This window comes from Petaurus breviceps, unplaced genomic scaffold, assembly GCF_028583685.1.
Source record: "Petaurus breviceps papuanus isolate PSGF00001 unplaced genomic scaffold, PetGlider_PUasm1.0 90644, whole genome shotgun sequence".
Lineage (NCBI taxonomy): Eukaryota > Metazoa > Chordata > Mammalia > Diprotodontia > Petauridae > Petaurus > Petaurus breviceps.
Genome location: NW_027187298.1, coordinates 889,424 through 897,667, shown reverse-complemented (window position 1 = coordinate 897,667; position 8,244 = coordinate 889,424). Strand labels below are relative to the sequence as shown.

The window sequence follows — 8,244 nt, the reverse complement described above, 5'->3', positions numbered from 1 at the left end:
TATATTTCTATATATATTATATGCATTATATGTGTATATCCATGCATTATATAATATGTATTATAATCTATAATATAATGTTATATAAATTACATATAACATAATTCATGTATATGACATATATACATATATCTAAATATAACATTTTATTTTAAATTTCTTGGTATATTCTGTGACTATTTAAAATTTTTCATTGTTAAAATAAAGTAAATATTTGTCACTGTTAATATAATAAAATAAGACCCTGGATTGGTCTTCAGATGAAAGAGACCTAGTCCTTTTCTGAACTCATAGCTCTTTTAACTTCTTAGGCATTGCCATAATTTGTGCTGTGCTACCATAAGCTCTGCTAGCATAGCTAACTGGCAACAGTGAGCTCAGAGTAACTGTTACTCCATGATTAGCCATTAAAAGTGAATGTTTCCATTCTCTTTGTTGCCGAACCCTCCTACCCATATTGTGTTCCCCATTCATATGTATATATACATATATAGGTATATAACATATATACCTATATATTATATGTTTGTATATAGCCTCACATATATCTATATCTATCTATCTATGCATGCATATAGCTCAGATTCAACTCTTACTATATGCTTTTTTCATTCATTAATTTACTAGTTCATTTATTGATTTTCTAGGTGGGTAGTCAACCTTGGGTATGGACTATTACCTGCTCTATCAGTCACTGGATTGGGATTTGTTTGTTTTAGAAGGCTACAATGGGGAAGGAACATTTATTAGGTAATGATTATACTGTAAAAATATCCCAAAGAAGAATTGAAAATATACAATACTATACAGTAATTGTCACTTGTAAAGCAAGGTAAATCTACTACGCAGAATCCCTATGACTTGGGAGGAAAAGGAGGTAAAAAGGTGATTGAGATAATAAGGCCAAAGACGATCATTTAAGGATTACTCAATGTTATTCATCATCTCCCTTCCTCAGGCAACTCTATGGAACTGTAAATCACTTAATAGTTGCCAAATATCATTTGTAAAGGGGGTTTCCTAACAATTACTCCCCAAAACTAATGGAATCACAGGTTCAGACATAATCCAAGAACACCGAGAACTTTTGCCTTCTCTTCTCGTGCTATGCATCAAAACTTAGATACTTTATTTCAATAACATACTAAGTTCTCATACATTAATTCCAACTTTAAATCATGTGAATGAGTAAAAACAGCAGAAATAAAAATACAAACTGAAGGTAATGAGAATAATGGGGCCCTGCCACACTCTTTTCTCTCTTCTCTCATATACAAACCCCCATTAAAATATAAGAGCTCTTTATTCCTATCTCTTCAGAAAGAAAAGGGGGAAGGTCAAGAATTACACAAGAGAGCAAAGGCAATGTTCAGAGAAGTAAAATGGTTTGAAAGTAAATTTGAGCTGAAGGAGACAGATTTCTAGAACCAGATAATATATATCAACAAATGTTAGGGGAAGTGAACAAGGAAATTGGTGAACCTTCCCCTGGCATTTTAAAAAGTTTAGCAGATTCAGGAGAGATTGAAGAAGGGAAACATAACTCCATTATTTTTAAAAAGGGCAAAAACTTCAGGCCACTAAGTCTCACAATAGTTGTGGGTCAAATCTAGGGAAACTCTCTGAAAGGATGTGGTAAGTGAACACTTGGTAGAACAGGGTATGATTAAGGAAGCTAGGCAGGCAAGGTCAACACTGAGATAACCTAGAGAAGGCCTTTGAAGTTATTATTGCCAGGGAGAATAAAAGAATTGCTTATATGTTTCCAAGTAGCACTTGACCTAGTAGCTTTTAGTGACTATAAGACATGAGAAAGATTCAAAGACAAAGGAAAATACAAAAGTAAAAGATAAGAGGACGAATTTTTTTTAATAAGAAAGGCAATTATAGTGAAAGCATTTTCAATTGGAAAAGAGCTTGAGAATATGGGAAACAGAGGTGATTTTTAAGACCCCATGATGACTCTGAGAAGCTTAAGTCATGTGTTAGAAAGATTTTCTAATGAGCTATAACCCTCCACTCAAGGGCCCAATTTCATTTACTGCAAATGAGCACAGAAGCTTTTTCCTGCTCTGGAACTTGGATCAGTTCTCTCCTCCTTGAGCAGCCTGAGGGTTGCCATGTTAGTGCTAAACTTGATACCCAATCAGCTTAGCCCTGCTGCATCTATGACCATCAAACCTAAATAATTCCACCAGTTTCAACCTTCTCAGTAGCTGAAATTACAGACATATACCACCACACTTGATTTCTGTGCTTTTTTGAAGATGTTTCAATGAACATTTATTTTCTTCTTTTTATTTTGGTAACACTATTGCTATTTCCCCTACACCCCCCCAAAAAAAGAAAAGCATTATCTTTTCTAGCAAGTAAACTTGTTCAGTAATTTTTCAGTCATATCTGACTCTTTGCAACCCTATTTGAAGTTTTCTTGACAAATATACTGGAGCAGTTTGCCATTTCCTTCTCTAGCTCATTTTGCAGATGAGGAAACTGAAGCAAACAGGGTTAATGACTTGCCCAGGATCACACAATTAGTGTCTGAGATTGGATATGAACTCAGGAAGATGACTCTTTTTGAATCCAGGCCTGGAGTTCTATGCACTGTACCATCTACCTGCCCTCACAAATAGGCAGAGACAAGCAAAGGAAATCCACATATCTTCTATGTCCAAACTATGTCTAATTCTGTACCTTTGATCCATCATCCTTCTGCCAGGTGGTGGACATGTTTCATCATCAGTTCTTTTGAGTCATGATTGTTCAACACATTGGACAGAGTTTTTAAATATTTCCAAGTTGTTTTCCTTTATATTTTTGTCATTACTATATAAACTGTTCTCCCTGTTCTGCTCATTTCACTCTGCATTGATTTATAAGTCTTCTCAGGTTTATCAGAAATCATCCCTCAAATCATTTCTTATGCTATAATAATAGTTCATTATATTTGTATGCTTTGTTGGTTTAACCATTCCCTAATTGATGGGCACTCTCCTTTGTTTTCAATTCTTTGCTTTAACAACAACAACAAAAACTGCCACAGATATTTTGTTTAAATCTGGTCTCACAGATTTGGGGTCTCAAAGGGTCAGGTTTGACTGAACAACTGAAGAACAATGGGCATATGGGACTTTTTCCTCTTTCTTTGATATCACTTGGGTATAGGCTGAGTAGTCATATCATATATACACACAGTTCAGTGACTTTCTGACTATAGTGCTTTCCAGAATAGCTGGAACAATTCCTGGCTCTAACAAGAGTGAACCACATTATCTGTCTTCTCACAGCTACTCCAACAAGTACAATTTTCCACTTTTGTCATTTTTGCCAGTCTGACAGATGTGACGTAGAACTTCAAAGTTGTTTTAGTCTTTATTTATCTACTTGATATTTATTTGGGGCATTTTTCTTCCAATAGCTGTTGACCATGAAGATTTCTTCCTTTGACAGTTGCCTATTTACTCCCTTTGATGATTTATCCATTGTTGAATGTCTGAGTAAGGTAGATTAGTGAGGATGAAAAACAAACAAACATAACCAAATTTGAAAATTAGAGCTTGTTTTTCAAACTCTATTTGAAAGAATGGCTTTATGAGGCTCCCAGTCAAGGACCACACAGCAAGTAAATGTATGAGACCATATTTGAACTCATCTTCACCTGACTACTGGGCAAGCGTTCCATCTACTGGGCCACCTAGCTAGTATGTATTGAGTGATAGACCCAAGATGTTAAATGAAACATATATTAGAGGGCATGGAAAATATAAGGACCTGTTTTGTTTGTCACTATGCTTATTTGTTATAAGGACATGTTTTTCTCTTTTATTGGAGGTGTGGGAAATGGGGAGAAAGGTACCTAGCAATAGTATTGCCAACACAAAAAGAAGAGAATCCATTCATTGAAACATCTTAAAATTTTCACAGAAGAAACAAACAAGACTACTTCAAAAGTTACATGTTATGATTAATATGTAAATATGTTTTGTGTGATTGCATGTGTATGATCTATATCAAATATCTTACTGTATGGGGGGCAGTGAAGGGAAGAAGAAAGAGACAGAAGTCGGAACTCAAAATTTTAAAAGATTAATATTAAAAATTAGTTTGACATGTAAGTGGGAAAAAATTATGAAATATTCAAAAAGAGAAAGTTATGGGTTGAAATTATTATACATTTGTAAAACAAGCCACGTTTAATAGAGATTCATAGTTTCATATGTAAATTTTTTCAGTTCTACTTTGCATATGGAAATGCTCTGGGTGGTAGAGTTGAGTTTTGTGTGTGGGTGTGGGTGTGTGTGTGTGTGTGTGTGTGTGTGTTCTTTAAATTCCAAACAAAATTAATGAAATGTAAAAGGTTTTTTTTTTTGTGAGAATGAGATAATTAAAATTACTATAACCACCACCAATGAAATCACAAATCTTGAGAAAAGTTATTTCGCAAAAACATTTGAATGCTATTTTTTAAAATTTGCAATGAGATAAATGTTGCAGTTATTTTTATCTTCCATTTACAGAGGGAGAACTGAAGCTGGAGAAGGTTAACAGTACACATCTGAGGCCAAATTTTTATCCAGGTCCTTCTGACACCACATTCAGTACTTTAGTCACTAGACACTTATGGTTTATTCTACTACCTAGAAAGATATTTACACATTATTATATTGTTTACACATGTACTTTCTTCACAGCAATATTTTGAATAAGATTGTAAAATTATTATTATTCCCACTTTACAGATGAGGAAAGTAAGGTTATATAACTTGTCCAAAGTCAGTTTCAGAGTCGGTACTCCAATCTAAGACATCTGACACCAAACCCAGTATTCTTTCTATCCAATGTGCCACATTGGCCTTAATTTGCTAGTCAATTAGTTTAGGTATTGCTTGAAAACTGTTTCATGTTACATGTTATACTTGTCTAACATTTTAATCACTTATCATCCAGACCAAAAAAAAGCTATTTCATTAACTGCCTAATTACTCAGTTTGCAAACCCATGGACTACTAATGTCCTGCTCCTTATTCCATTAGTTAACACTTCTGCATTTCTCTCTCTCCAGAAACATATTTCCCCCTAAGTAATAGAATTTGGTAGCATATTTCATTCTGGCATCAGTGAGCAAAGTCATAGGATCTTAGCATTGGAACAGACCTATAGAGCACATAGTACAAACTGTATCTGAACAAGAACTCCTTCCACATCATTCATGACAAATCATTCTTGGCCTTTTTTTTAACCACAGGTGTGTTATTAACTCAACAAAGTTGAGTTATATAAAAAGTTATATAAAGTTATATAAACTCAACAAAGAGGATATAAATCTGAGTAGTTGTAATAGTACTGAAATTTGAAGATCCCTTTGTATTGCTAAGTTGAGAGGTACTTAGCACCTAGTTTCAAATTAAGCCTCTGTTAAAGAAACAGAAGGTATGAACCCCTGTTACTGACATAACAGGAAGGGGCTTAACAGAGAACCCCTGTTGCTGACATGACAGGAAGGGGCTGAACAGGGAGAAGCTAATACCATATTTAAGGAAGAGCACAAGCTGGACAGAACTTCTTGGGACAAGCATCTGGGGGCAGAGCAGCTGCTGCCGGAGAGAGAGAGAGAATTTCTCTCAGCAAGCATCTGAAGGCTGGGCGGCTGCTGCTGGACTAGAACTTCCATGGAGAAAGTGATTTTGATTTTGAGAATGGAAGAAAGTGATTTTGAGAACGGGAGAAAGTAATTTTGATTTTGAGAACAGAGCTGCTGAAGATTTCCAAGGGCCAGCTGGAGTTGCCAGAGGAAGCATGACTGTGGTGTAGGTACTTTGTCTGTGGTTCTGTTAAGTTTTCTCTTCCTAGGAACAGAGACTATGAAGGATTTGAGATGGACTGGACACTGTGAGCTTCAGTGTGGAGCAGGAACTGCATGGAGAGCTGGACAAGGAGCTGGGAACTGTCTGCCTTTGAACCCAGGTGACACTTAGATTCAGCAGGAGCTGGGACCATGGAGGAGGAACCATGGAAGCTGAAAGCCTGCCCCGAGTCAAGATGAAAAAACTTCTCCATGGATACTGAGTAGTTAACTGATAAAATTGTAACTTACTTGTGACCTAGGGGTGTATGGCCTGTGTATTTTCCACTATCCCTTAAGAGAATACTGAATAGTGACTGATATTGTAATTCAATTGCACTCCGTGGATGGAGAACTTTGACTATTGTACTTTGTATCTCTTAAGGAGGCTTTAAGGATGAGTGAGTTAAGGATTAAGGAGGTTCTTCTCCTTAAGACTTATTGAATTAAGGATGATTGAATAATTGAGTTACTAAATGACTATACTGTTTTGAGAACTGTGTGACCACTTTGGTGAAAACTTTGTGGCCGTTTTAGTGATTTGTTGAGTTGCGACATGGTGAATGCTGTATTTTGATTTTCTGTGAATGTTTTGTTCTGATTTGTTATTGAATAGAGAGCTTACTATACTATGTAATCATAATCTTGAAGGCTATTCACAGCATCAGTCCTCTGGAAAGCTGTTTGGGTGGGGGCATTTACAGTAGTGAGTATAAATTATTTCAACTAGAGCAAAAATAATTATGCTAGGGGTCTGAAAGGAAGGTCATAGTAAATTTTGGGAAGGGGGTACAAGAGTAATGGGTAGCAGCTATTGAGAGGAGAGATTCACTGTAGACAAAACTACTCCATGAAAGGGAGACTCTCAGAAAGTCTATCCTGTATTATAGTAGGTTCCTGGAAATGTGGTGGGCCTTGGAAGGGGAATCTTATGGTGACATATTCTGGGGTTGTGGTCTAGGGGCTATTCAAGGGAAAACAGTCATTCAGGCCAGTCATGTCTAGAAATACAAGGCTTTGGACCACTGCAAGGAAGAAGCACACTTTTCTTGGTATCAATATACCTAGACAAAGCCCAGTTTATCCTTGGACTACTTACAGCTGTGTCATGATTCCTGGAATTTCTTTCAGACCACAGATATTGACAGTCATACTAGTATTCTGTGGATATGAGTATTTGCTGAAGCCCAAGGAAGAACATGCTAGAAAAAGTTCTAAGAAATAACAAATATATTCAGTAGGTCAATCAGTTTGTTGTTGTTCAACTGTCGAATCAATATACATTTATAATACAACCTTAGCTCCTAGATTCCATTCATGGAGTATCATATTTAAAAGATTATTTTATTTATTAAATGAATAACATATAGCCATATTGACTCTATACTCTACATGTATACTAAATTTGACATACTGTAAAGATCACAACCCAGTGGTTCCATAGTGTAGCGGTTATCACATCTGCTTTACACGCAGAAGGTCCTGGGTTCGAGCCCCAGTGGAACCACATAAGGAATAATCTTTGTTTGGGGCAGCCAGGTGGCTAAGCAAGTAAGAGCACCAGCTCCAGTGTTGGGATGACCTGGGGATCAAATCTGGGCTCGGATACTCAGCACCACACCCAGAAATAACTGGCCGTGTAAACTTGAGCAAGTTACTTAACACTGATTGCTTTAAAAAAAAAAAAAGATCACAACCCAAAATAATGTATTGTGATCTAAAGTACATAACAATTCTGAGAGCATATGGTTTATATTATATTATCAAAGACAACTGAAAATATTTTAACCAGAATTTTGCTAGAGACAAGAGAAAATTAATCAATATTGTTTATACTAGAATTGGGTTGGAGAGGGTCTACAAGCAAGTTTATACCCTTCTGCTCTACAAACAGTGTAGTATATGGAAAAAAAAGTACTAGGCTTGAATTCAGAACACCTGGGTTCAAGTCCTGGCTCTCATGTTACTGGCCATGTAAATCTAGGAGAGTCATTTAAGTTCTTTCTGTCAGGTTACTTATGTACAAAATTGAGGGAAATTATGCGTATGTGGTTATGGAAATGTAGTTAATGAACTGAAAATGGAATAGGGATGTGAATTATTCTAAAATCTTGACAGAACACTACTGGCATTTACTTCTAAGACTTGGCCTCCTTTCCTTCCACTATGGGGCAGCTAGGTGGCACAATGGTGAAAGCAATGGGCTCACAACCAGGATAACGCCTCTTAATGAGCTCAAACCTAGCCTCAAACACTTACTAGTAGTGTAAACCTAGGCAAGTCACTTAACCCTGTTTACCTCAGTTCCTCCTCTATAAAATGAGCTAGTGAAGGAAATGGCAAACTATTCCAAAATCTCTGTCAAGAAAATCCCACACAATCCTCTCCTCCCATTAATTTCT

The 8,244-nt window shown here is 36.2% G+C and overlaps 1 non-coding gene across 1 annotated transcript; it reads left to right on the top strand.

Moving 5' to 3' along the window:
- The first annotated feature begins 7,276 nt into the window (after positions 1-7,276).
- Positions 7,277-7,349, top strand: TRNAV-UAC (transfer RNA valine (anticodon UAC)). Its single transcript has one exon. It is a non-coding gene; the product is annotated as a tRNA-Val (tRNA).
- Positions 7,350-8,244: the final 895 nt, after the last annotated feature.